Here is a 12,500-nt window from a genome sequence, read left to right as displayed (position 1 = left end):
TGATTGTAAATGTGGACAATGCTAATGGAGTAAAGGCGGAGGATATAATTAAAGTGATAGCAGAGAAAATTGGAGAAGGAAACGTTCTGGCACTAAGACCAAGACAAAATAAGGAATATGAACTGACCCTGGAGAAGGAGGAAATGTGTGATGAGTTAATGGATGGACTAATGATAAAAGGAACAAACTGTGAGGTGAGGAGATTACAAAACAGAGAATATGTCGTTTCCTTCATGCATTTGCCTGTTTACCTGGAGGATAACGAAATTTTAGAAAAATTGCAAGGTTGGGGCGTTTTGCCAATATCAAAAATTAAAAGAAGGCTGTATCCGGGCACTGGAATCGAGGACGGGACAAGGTTTGCGAGAGTGAGGTTCCCCAGGGAAGTGGTTTCACTCCCATACAGCACGAAGCTGGAAACAGCGGAAGGGCCGCAATATTTTAGGGTGATGCACAGCCATCAGGTGAAAACCTGTCGGCTGTGCATGAGCCCAGACCATCTAATGAAAGATTGCCCTGATTTTAAGTGCTACAAATGTGAGGAGAGGGGACATTTCGCAAGGGACTGTAACAATGTTAAGTGCCCGGACTGCCAAGACTATTTAAATAAATGTGAGTGTTGGATGGATGGAGGGGAAGGAGGATCACAAAAACAGGTGGACAGTCAAATGCATGAAGGGAACGATGGAGAAGAAAATGAAAATGAAGAACAACAACACACTGATGGAGCAAATGAAATGGAAAAGGGAATAACCATAGAGGAACAGACAACAGAGGATAAAGAAGTGGAAAACGAGAAGGACAATTCACAAGGAGATGATGGTACATGGACACCAATTGAAATTTCTGCAAGTTTTACAAGTCTTTTAGATACGATGGACAAAGAAGGACAAAATGAGATAGTAGAGAGCAGCGGGATTGACAATAAAGAAATGGAAGAAGCAGCAGTATTGGAGAAAAGTAGAGTCGGAAGAGCACAAACAAGAAGAAGAACATTAAAGGTAACACCAAATGTACAGTTTGCTAAGAAAAAAGTGATGAAAAAAGGACAAATGAAATGTGTAAATAGATATGAAGTTTTAAAGGGACTGGAGGAGATGAAGTGAGACAATGGTTTTTAGGTATTTAATTTTTCTTTTAATGGTTTTAAGTTGTGTGACTTTTAATGCAAGAGGACTGCTGGACGTGAGAAAATTTGAAAAAGTAATTGAAAGATGTAAACACGAAGATATCATTGCACTACAAGAAACGAACTGGAAAGAGAATGTGATGAAGGATTTTCAAAGGAGATGGGCTGGAGGAATTTTATATAACAATGGTGATGGAAGATTTGGAAGAGGAGTTGCTTTTTTAATGAAAGAGGAGGTTTTTAAAAGAAGCAAAATTGTATATAAAGACAATATAGGAAAATGTATGATTGTAGAGACAAAATATGATGAAAAGGAAATGGTTATAGTAAATGTACATGCACCAACAGAAGAGAAGGAAAAAAAAGATTTTTTTTATGTTTTAAGAGGTTTTTTAAAGAAATATAAAGAAATTGTAATGATGGGGGATTTTAATACAGTTTTTAGTAAACAAGATATGGCAGAGGGAATGGTTTTTAAAAGTGATGCGGGCAGAAAAGAATTAAAGGTTTTAATGGAAGAAAATAAAATGATTGATGTATGGAGAGAAAGGAACGAAACAAAAAAAGAGTTTTCAAGACGACAAATAGTGGGACAGTTTGTGTGCAAAACAAGAATTGATTTTATTTTATGTAATAGGAATGTTGAAAATTTTATTGAAAAGATTAAGTATGAAGAAACAAGTTTAAGTGATCATAAGTTATTATTTTTTAAAATTGATTGGGACAAAATACAAAGAGGGCCGGGGGTATGGGTTTTAAATACAGAGATTCTTAAAAATAAAGATTATGTTTCAGAAATCAAACAAATTATAGAAAGAGAAAAGGAAAGTAAAATGTATGAAGAGAGTAAGAGAATATGGTGGGAAAACGTAAAGTTTTTAATAAAAAAATTCTCAATTAAATACTGTAGCCTAATACAAAAATGTAAGAGATATAAGAAAAAAGAAATGAAAACAGACTTAGAAAAAGAACTAGCTAAAGAAAACAAAGACATACAAAAGATAAGAGAAATTGAGGAAAGATTAAAGGAAATAGAGGAAAAAGAATATGAAGGAGCAAGATTAAGAAGTAAAGCAAAATATATGGTGGAAGGAGAGAAATGTACAAAGTTTTATTTTGACCTAGAGAAAAAGAAAGGAAAAGCAGAGATTGTAAAGGAGATAAGAGGGAAAAATGGGGAAATCGTACAAGGAAATGAAAATATTCTAAAGGAAATAAAGGCCTTTTATGAGGACCTTTTCAGTACACAAGGTGAAGAGGAGAAAGAAAAAAAACAATTATTAAATCTAATAAAAGCAAAATTAAGTAAAGAAGATAAAGATGTATGTGACCATGATTTCAGAGATGAAGAGATTGAACAAGCAATAGATCAACTAAATAGAAAGAAGAGTCCGGGAATAGATGGTTTGGGGAGTGAATTTTACAAATGTTTTAAAGGGGTTTTAACAAAGATTTTAAAGGAGGTTTTTAAGGAAATTTTTGAAAAAGAGGAAGTAAATGAAAGGATGAGAATAGGTTTGATGAAAATTATATATAAAAGGAAAGGGGAAAGGGTAGACTTAAAGAACTATAGACCAATTTCAATGTTGAACACAGATTTTAAAATTATAGCAAAGGTTTTAGCAAATAGACTGAAGGAAGTGATGCCAACTATAATAAAAACAAATCAAGCATATGCAGTCAAAGGAAGAGACATAGCTGACATAACAATGAGTATAAGGGACATGATATGGTACATAAAACAAGAAAATAAGGATGGGTACATAATCAGTTTAGATTTTGAAAAAGCTTTTGATAGGGTGGAACATGGTTTTTTATTTGATGTTTTAAAGAGTTTTGGTTTTGGGAAAAATTTTATCAAATGGATTAGAATCTTATACAAGGGGGCTTTGACAAAAATTAAATGCAATGGGTTTTTAACTGAATGTTTTAAAATTACGAGATCAATACGGCAAGGTTGTCCACTCTCGGCACTGTTATATTCACTTGTATCAGAACCACTGGGATTAGCTATAAAGGAAAATACAAAAATAACAGGAATTGAGATCGAGGGAATAATGTCTGAAGGGAAAGTTTTTCAGTATGCAGATGACACAACAATAATTGTAAATAGGAAAGAAAGTGTACAAGAGGCCATGAATGTTGTCAAGAAATTTTGTAAAGCATCAGGAGGTAAAGTTAATGAGGATAAAACAGTGTACATGAGGTTTGGCAAAGCTGTGCTTTTAAATGATTATTTTAATTTTAAAGAGGTAGAAGAAATGAAAATTTTAGGACTTTTATTGGGGAAAAATGAGAAAAAAACAAGAGATGAAATGTGGGAACAACTGATATCAGGAATAGAAAGAAAAATAAACTTTTGGAAATTAAGAACTTTAAGCTTGAAGGGGAAGGTTTTAACTTTGAATGTTTTAATGGTTTCTAAATTGTGGTATGTTTTATACTTATCTGAAATGCCAATATGGATAGAAAGGAGGTTGAAGAAATGTTTTCTTGATTTTATTTGGAACGGCAAACCGCCAAGAATAGCTTACAACACGATTTTAGGGGATATAGAAAAAGGTGGTCTAGGATTAATGGATGTAGAACAAAGGAAAAACAGTCTAAGAGTAAAAGCAGTTAAAAAGTATTTACAAGAAGAAAACAAGGCAGAATGGAAGAAAACAATGAAATTTTTTTTAAACAGATGTGAAAATTTTAACATGGAGGATGGAATTTTATGGATGAAAACGAAAAGATGGATGACAGAGAGAATACCTGGGTTTTATAGAGAATTGCTTAGTGCTTGGGGGAAGTTTTTAACAAATATTGAATATGACCCACGAGGAAGAGAAAACATTTTAAATCAACCTCTGTTCTTGAACAACAAGGTTTTAAAACAAGACAAAGTCATTTATTTTAAGAAATGGATGGAAGTGGGAATAACTAAAGTAAAAGATGTAATGTATGAAGTGAAAGAAGGTTTCTTACCTGTACAATGTGTGTATGATGCAATGGATGAGGCAAAAGAGGAATACAGCAAACAAGAAATTATAAACAAGTATGAAGTAATTAAACAAGCTATACCCAAAGAGTGGATTAAAAGAATAGAAAATATGGAAAAGGAAAAAGAACAGAAAGACATTCAAGTGAATTTGGGTGAAAAAGTATACACTCTCAAAGAATGCAGTATTAAGATGTTTTATTGCTTTTTCAGAGACAGTGTTTTTAAAGAACCTATTGTAAATTGCTTCTGGCTACAGAAATTTGTGAATTTAAAACAGGAAGATATATGGAGAAACATGAGGGGAAGATGTGTAGAAACAAGACTGGAGTCCTTGGAGTACACAATAAGACATAAAGTGGTATTTACTGATGTGATTTTAAACAAAATAGGAATGGAACAAAGTGCGATGTGTAAAGTATGTCACGAAAAAGAAGAAGGAATTGTACATTTGTTTTTGTACTGCAAAGAATTGGACTCTTTTTTAAACAAATGTAAGGACATAATCAAAGAATTGGACGAACAATGGAATGAGAATGAAATGGAATGGAATAGATTGGTGATGTTTGGTTGGAAAAGGAAAAGTCAAAACATGAAATTTATTAATTTATGTGTAATGTTAATGAAAAGTGCAATATGGGAACGACGAATTGCAGCAAAAAAAGAAAAAATTGTAATTGATGTATGGACTGTTTTTAAAAGAAAAACTGAAATGTACATGGAAAGATTGTATGCCTATTTTAAACATGAGAATATGTTAGAAGCTTTTTACAATGTTTTTACGCCCAAGGTTTGTAGTATTTTAGAGGGTTTAAAGTGGAGATTGCCAGATGTTACGGGACACATTTTTACATAATTTTAAAGGTTTTCTTTCTCATTGTTCTTTTATGTAACTATTTAACTTCATGGTAGAGTATATTTGATGTTGTTGTTTTTTTGTTTTTGTGTAAAACAAATGGTTTTGTATGAAATGCTTTGTAATTGTTAGGAAAATTATTCAATAAAAAAAAAAAAAAAAAAAAAAAAAAGCACGCCCGCTCTCGTCTGATCTCGGAAGCCAAGCAGGGTCGGGCCTGGTTAGTACTTGGATGGGAGACCGCCTGGGAATACCAGGTGCTGTAAGCATTTAATTCTTTTTTTAATTAATTATTTAATTATTTATTCATATAATTTTTTTCCAGAAATGCATCCTTTCTGTAAGCGTTTGCCTATGGCATGGCGTTGCCACATTAGTCTTGAAGTGGCTCTCGAATCGAGTCAGCGCTCGCTTACGGCCACGCCACCCTGAGCACGCCCGCTCTCGTCTGATCTCGGAAGCCAAGCAGGGTCGGGCCTGGTTAGTACTTGGATGGGACACCGCCTGGGAATACCAGGTGCTGTAAGCATTTAATTCTTTATTTAATTAATTATTTAATTATTTATTCATATAATTTTTTTCCAGAAATGCATCCTTTCTGTAAGCGTTCGCCGATGGCATGGCGTTGCCACATTAGTCTTGAAGTGGCTCTCGAATCGAGTCAGCAATCGCTTACGGCCACACCACCCTGAGCACGCCCGCTCTCGTCTGATCTCGGAAGCCAAGCAGGGTCGGGCCTGGTTAGTACTTGGATGGGAGACCGCCTTGGAATACCAGGTGCTGTAAGCATTTAATTCTTTATTTAATTAATTATTTAATTATTTATTCATATAATTATTTTCCAGAAATGCATCCTTTCTGTTAGCGTTCGCCGATGGCATGGCGTTGCCACATTAGTCTTGAAGTGGCTCTCGAATCGAGTCAGCGCTCGCTTACGGCCACATCACCCTGAGCACGCCCGCTCTCGTCTGATCTCGGAAGCCAAGCAGGGTCGGGCCTGTTTAGTACTTGGATGGGAGACCGCCTGGGAATACCAGGTGCTGTAAGCAATTATTTAATTATTTATTCATATAATTTTTTCCAGAAATGCATCCTTTCTGTAAGCGTTCGCCGATGGCATGGTGTTGCCACATTAGTCTTGATGTGGCTCTCTAATCGAGTCAGCGCTCTCTTACGGCCACACCACCCTGATCACGCCCGCTCTCGTATGATCTCGGAAGCCAAGCAGGGTCGGGCCTGGTTAGTACTTGGATGGGACACCGCCTGGGAATACCAGGTGCTGTAAGCATTTAATTCTTTATTTAATTAATTATTTAATTATTTATTCATATAATTTTTTTTCAGAAATGCATCCTTTCTGTAAGCGTTCGCCGATGGCATGGCGTTGCCACATTAGTCTTGAAGTGGCTCTCGAATCGAGTCAGCGCTCGCTTACGGCCACACCACCCTGAGCACTAGCGCTAGTTGGTACGTTCCAGGAAGTGTTTGGCTGCAGTAGGTGAGGAAGGCTCACCAAACTTTCAGATTTCTTTTGATTTTGTTTGTTTAAATCAGTGTTTATTTTGAATAGTTTTCTTTCATTTTGTTTGTTTAAATCCCTCCTGGCAGCATACGCTGTTCGGGGGGAGTTTAAGTTTGGCACATACGCTTTTTGTTTTGTTTGGTGAAAATGGACAGACACATGGAATCAACCTCGGAAATGGCAGGAGAGACACGAATGGCAAATGAAAATGGAACGGATGAACAACAACGAGATGGCAATGAAAGAGACAAAGAACAAAGAAGGTACAATTCACGAAAGGAATACTTAATAGAAGCTACGATAACAGTGGATACTACAAATGTGAATGCAAGAGCGGAGGACATTATTACGGCAGTATCGGAGAAAATTGGAAAAGGGAAAATCCTGGCGGTAAGACCTAAACATAACAACGAATATGAGCTGACTCTAGAAAATGTGGATGATGTTGAATTGCTGGAATATGGAATAAGGATAAAAGAAGTGGAATGCGAAGTGAAGAGACTCCAAAACAGAGACTATGTCGTCTCGTTTATGCACCTGCCCGCCTACATAGACGATCACGATATTATAAATAAACTTGAAGGGTGGGGAGTTACCCCTTTGTCTAAATTAAAAAGACGTTTGTATCCAGGCACGACCATTGAAGATGGCACACGGTTCATTAAATCTCGCTTCCCTAAAGATGTTGCATCTCTTCCGTATAGCACAAAGTTTGAAACGGCTGAAGGCCTGCAGTTCTTCAGGGTGATGCACAGCCATCAGGTAAAACTCTGTCGGCTGTGCATGTGCCCAGATCACATCATGAAAGACTGCCCTATGTTTAAGTGCTACAAATGCGAGGAGAGAGGACATTTTGCAAGAGAGTGCAAGGCGGTTAAGTGCCCGGACTGTGACAATTTTTTAAACTTGTGTGAATGCTGGTTTGGCAACGATGAGACTCATGTGGGCGGGAAGGTGCATGAACAAGACAACGTGGTAGAAAAACAACAGAACGACACGAGAGAGGCGGAAGACGGCGGACCTGTAATTGAAGTTGACAATGCCGAACAAACGGAACAACAAGAGAAAGTACAACAGGACATAGGCCTAGAGGATAAAACACAGAGCACTACAGATGAAATGGCAGAGGAAGAAATGAACGAATTAGCTAAAAGACAAGGTAAAGTACAAAACGAGGATTCTAAAGAACAGACGGAACAAACTGAACAACTTAAACAGGAGGAAGGAACATGTACACCACTTGACACTTCTGTCACCCTGGAAGATGAGATGGAACAAGATGAATTAGATCAAGATGAGGATTTTAACAAGGATGTCAACGCAATGTCTGAAGGAAAACCGAAAGTGGAGAGAAGAAGACGAAAAATTAAGGTAAAGCCATGTTTGGAAGGAATAAGGAAAAAAACAACTAACAAAGACTTAATAAAAGATAAATATGTACTGCTAAAAGACTTGGATGGTATGAGCTAAAGAAATTGACTCAATGAGTGTTTTTATTTATTTATTTTTTATGGTTTTAAGTTTGGTTACTTTTAATGCCAGAGGACTTTCGGACTTTAACAAATTTGAAAAAGTGAAAGAAATGTTCAAGAATGAAGACGTGATTGTATTGCAAGAAACAAATTGGAAAGAAAAGCACATATGTGAAATAAGGAAAAGATGGAACGGTGAGATTTTATACAATAATGATGATACGAGGTTTGGCAGAGGAGTGGCTTTTTTAATAAGAGAAAATGTGAAAACTGTATGCAAGGTTATCTATAAAGATGATATTGGGAAATGTTTAGCAGTAGAAATGGAATATGAAGGCAAAAAACTGGTTGTGATAAATGTACATGCACCTACGGAGGAAAAAGAAAAGAGAGATTATTTTAATGATTTAAGGTCACTTTTAAAAAACCAACAAAATGTCTTGTTAATGGGGGATTTTAATACTGTGTTAAGTAAATTAGATATGGCAGATGGAATGGTTTTTAGAAATGATATGGGAAGGAGAGAGTTAAAATCAATAATGGAAAACAATAACTTGGTGGATGTTTGGAGAGAAAGGAATGAAAGAAGGCAATACTCAAGAAGACAAAGGGTGGGGAATTTCATGTGTCAAACAAGAATCGATTTTATTTTGTGTAACAGGAATTTAGAAGTTTTTATTGATAACGTGAGATACGATGAAACAAGCTTAAGTGATCACAAGCCGTTATATATGCAGATTGACTGGAGTACGTTAAAGAGAGGTCCAGGCGTGTGGGTTTTAAATGCTGAGGTTTTAAAAAGCAAAGGGTATGTTTTAGATATAAAGACGCTAATTGAAAAAGAAAAAGGAAATGCAATGTATATGGAAGATAAAAGATTGTGGTGGGAAAATTTGAAATATTTAGTTAAAATTCATACAATAAAATTGTGCAGATTAATTGAGAAATGTAAGAAATACAATGGACAGGAAATAAGAGAAAATTTAGAAAAAGAGATAAATCAGGGTAATAAGGACATGTTAAAGATAAAAGAATTGGAAAATAAACTTAAAGAAATGGAAGAAAAGAAATATGAAGGTGCAAGATTAAGGAGTAAAGCTCAGTTTCTTGTTGAAGGTGAAAAATGTACAAAATTTTTCTTTGACCTAGAAAGAAGAAAAGGGAAGTCTGAAATTATAAAAGTAGTGAAAAAGGAGAATGGAGAAGAAGTAAAGAGTAATGAATCAATTTTAATAGAAATGAAAAGGTATTATGAAAAATTGTTTACAACTGAGGGAGTGCAGGATGAAAAAGAAGAAATGTTAGAGAAGATAACAACTAAAATAGACAAGGAAGATATGAAGGATTGTGACAAAGAGATAAGTGAAGAGGAAATTGAAAGAGCGATAAATGAATTAAACAAAAACAAAAGTCCTGGAATTGATGGGTTGGGGAGTGAGTTTTATATTGTTTTTAGGGATATGTTAACCAGTATTTTAAAGGAAGTGTATGATGAGATCTTTAATAAGGGGCAGATGAATCTAAGAATGGGAATGGGTTTGATGAAAACAATATATAAGAAAAAAGGAGAGAAAACTGAACTAAAGAATTATAGGCCGCTTACGATGTTAAATACCGATTTGAAAATTTTATCAAAAATTTTAGCAAACAGACTGAAAGAAGTGATGCCGAGAATAATAAAGACAAATCAAGCATATGGGGTCAAAGGGAAAGACATAGCTGATACGACCCTAAGCATTAAAGATACAATTGGATACATGAAGGAGAGAAAAATGGAGGGATATGTTATAAGTTTAGATTTTGAAAAGGCTTTCGACAGGGTGGAACATGAATTTTTATTTGGGATTTTAAACCGTTTTGGATTTGGAGAAAATTTTATAAAGTGGGTGAAAATTTTATATAATGGACCGGTAACTAGAATTAAATGTAATGGGTTTTTAACGGAATGTTTTACACTAACAAGATCCATAAGACAAGGGTGTCCCATGTCAGCACTATTATATTCTTTAGTCGCGGAACCCTTGGGGTTGGCTATGAGGGAAGAAAAGGGAATAAAAGGTATTCACATAGAAGGGAATGTGGAAGGAGAAGCAATATTTCAGTATGCGGATGACACTACGCTTATTTTGAAAGACAGGGAGGGAGTTAAATGTGCAATGAAAATTGTACAACAATTTTGTAAAGCATCAGGAGGAAAAATTAACGAGGATAAAACTGTGTATATGAGATGTGGGAATGTGCAAGCTTTAACGAGTGACTTTGCTTTTAAAGAAGTGAATGAAATCAAGATTTTAGGAGTTTTAATGGGGGATGATGAAAGGAGAGCTAATGAAACAATGTGGGCAACTATTTTAGGAGATATTGAAAGAAGGTTACATTTTTGGAAATTGAGGACATTATGTCTTAAAGGGAAGGTTTTAATTTCGAATGTTTTAATGATGTCTAAGTTATGGTATGTCTTATATGTGTCATCTATGCCTCTGTGGATTGAAAAAAGATTAAAGAGATGTTTTTTAGACTTTATATGGGAAGGGAAACCCCCAAGAATAGCATATGACACATTGATTGGAGCTGTAGAGAAAGGTGGGATGGGCCTAATAGATGTAGCACAAAGAAAAAATAGTTTAAGGGTTAAAATGGTTAAAAAGTATCTGGATGATGGGAATGTAATGGTATGGAAAAAAACAATGCAATATTTTTTAAACAAATGTGGTAATTTTAATCTGGGAGAAGACATTTTATGGATGAAAACTAAAGCTTGGATGACGGAAAAGGTGCCGGATTTTTACAAGGAAATTATGAGTGCATGGGGGAAAGTTTTAACTTGTGTACAGTACATGCCTAGTGGAAGAGAGTGTATTTTAAACCAACCATTGTTTTTAAACAAGAACATTGTAAACCAAGGGAAAGAAGTGTTTTTTAAAAAGTGGTGGGATGTGGGAATTACAAAAGTGAGAGATGTTTTATATGAGTTTAAGGAGGGATTTTTACCTGTGCAGTACATTGTGGATACTATGGAGGAAGCAAAAGAAGAATATAGTAGACAAGAAATTGTAAATAAGTTTAAGATAATAAAAAGTGCAATACCTGATGATTGGATCAGGAAAATTGATAATAAAGAACAAGGGAAACAAGAGAAAGATGTGTATTTAATGTTGGGAGACAAAATAAGAGCTTTTAAGGAATGCACTGTGAAAATGTTGTATTGTTTTTTTAGAGATTGTATTTTTAAGAAACCTGTGGTGAATAAATACTGGTTACAGAAATACAAAGACTTGAAAGAAGAACATATATGGAGTAATATGAAGGGGAATTTTATTGAGTCAAAATTGGGGACCTTAGAATATTTAATTAGGCACAAGGCGATTTTTACTGATGTTTTATTGAACAAAATCGGGAGAGAGCAAAATGCAACTTGTAAAGTATGTAAAGAAGAAGATGAGGGTTTTTTTACATGTGTTTTTATGTTGTAAGCAATTGGAAAACTTTAATGAAAAATGTATAGGTTTGCTTGAAAGGTTGAGAGGTGAACAAGATAATAAAGAAATGGATTGGAACAAGGTGATAATGCTGGGAGAAAACAAATCATGTGAAAACAGAAAAGCGATTAACCTGTTTGTCATGCTGATTAAAAGTGCTATATGGGAAAGAAGAATTGTTGCAAAAAAAGAAAATACTGTTATAGATGTTGAAATAGTGTTTAAAAGAAAAGTTGAGATGTACTTAAAGCATTTGCACTGTTATTTTAAGGAGCAAAACAGGTTGGAGGAGTTTTATAATGTTTTTACTAAGGATGTGGGTACAATATTTGAAGATTTTAATTGGAAAATGCCTGACGATTATGGTTGATCTGTATAATATTTTGAATATGTGAAAGAGACATTTTTAGTGTGAAAAAAAGATGTTGAACTTTCAAATGTTTTGAAATATTTTATAATGATGTTTTTATTTTATTTTTGGTGGGATTTAAGATTGTGCCTGCCAAAAGTCTTTTAAAGAAGTCTATTTGTTGTTAAAGCACTCTCACTGTGTTAAATGTAATGTCTAAGAATATATAGAAATTATGTAATTGTGTGAATATGATTGTTATAATAAATAAATAAAAAATAAAAAAAGCACGCCCGCTCTCGTCTGATCTCGGAAGCCAAGCAGGGTCGGGCCTGGTTAGTACTTGGATGGGAGACCGCCTGGGAATACCAGGTGCTGTAAGCATTTAATTCTTTATTTAATTAATTATTTAATTATTTATTCATATAATTTTTTTCCAGAAATGCATCCTTTCTGTAAGCGTTCGCCGATGGCATGGCATTGCCACATTAGTCTTGAAGTGGCTCTCGAATCGAGTCAGCGCTCGCTTACGGCCACACCACCCTGAGCACGCCCGCTCTCGTCTGATCTCGGAAGCCAAGCAGGGTCGGGCCTGGTTAGTACTTGGATGGGAGACCGCCTGGGAATACCAGGTGCTGTAAGCATTTAATTCTTTATTTAATTAATTATTTAATTATTTATTCATATACTTTTTTTCCAGAAATGCATCC

General features: G+C 35.1%; 4 non-coding genes and 1 pseudogene across 4 annotated transcripts; all 5 read left to right on the top strand.

Annotated features, from left to right (window-relative positions):
* Window positions 1-5,378: 5,378 nt before the first annotated feature.
* LOC129416143 (5S ribosomal RNA) lies at window positions 5,379-5,497 on the top strand. Its single transcript, XR_008635182.2, has one exon. It is a non-coding gene; the product is annotated as a 5S ribosomal RNA (ribosomal RNA).
* Window positions 5,498-5,638: 141 nt separating this feature from the next.
* Window positions 5,639-5,757, top strand: LOC141357840 (5S ribosomal RNA). Its single transcript, XR_012364328.1, has one exon. It is a non-coding gene; the product is annotated as a 5S ribosomal RNA (ribosomal RNA).
* Window positions 5,758-5,898: 141 nt separating this feature from the next.
* Window positions 5,899-6,017, top strand: LOC141353472 (5S ribosomal RNA). Its single transcript, XR_012360568.1, has one exon. It is a non-coding gene; the product is annotated as a 5S ribosomal RNA (ribosomal RNA).
* Window positions 6,018-6,137: 120 nt separating this feature from the next.
* Window positions 6,138-6,256, top strand: LOC141353733 (5S ribosomal RNA; annotated as a pseudogene).
* A 6,059-nt stretch (window positions 6,257-12,315) lies between these two features.
* LOC141354912 (5S ribosomal RNA) lies at window positions 12,316-12,434 on the top strand. The gene has a single exon (XR_012361340.1). It is a non-coding gene; the product is annotated as a 5S ribosomal RNA (ribosomal RNA).
* Window positions 12,435-12,500: the final 66 nt, after the last annotated feature.

This window comes from Misgurnus anguillicaudatus, chromosome 21, assembly GCF_027580225.2.
Source record: "Misgurnus anguillicaudatus chromosome 21, ASM2758022v2, whole genome shotgun sequence".
NCBI classification, from domain to species: Eukaryota; Metazoa; Chordata; class Actinopteri; order Cypriniformes; family Cobitidae; genus Misgurnus; species Misgurnus anguillicaudatus.
This window is presented reverse-complemented; position numbering and strand designations above follow the sequence as displayed.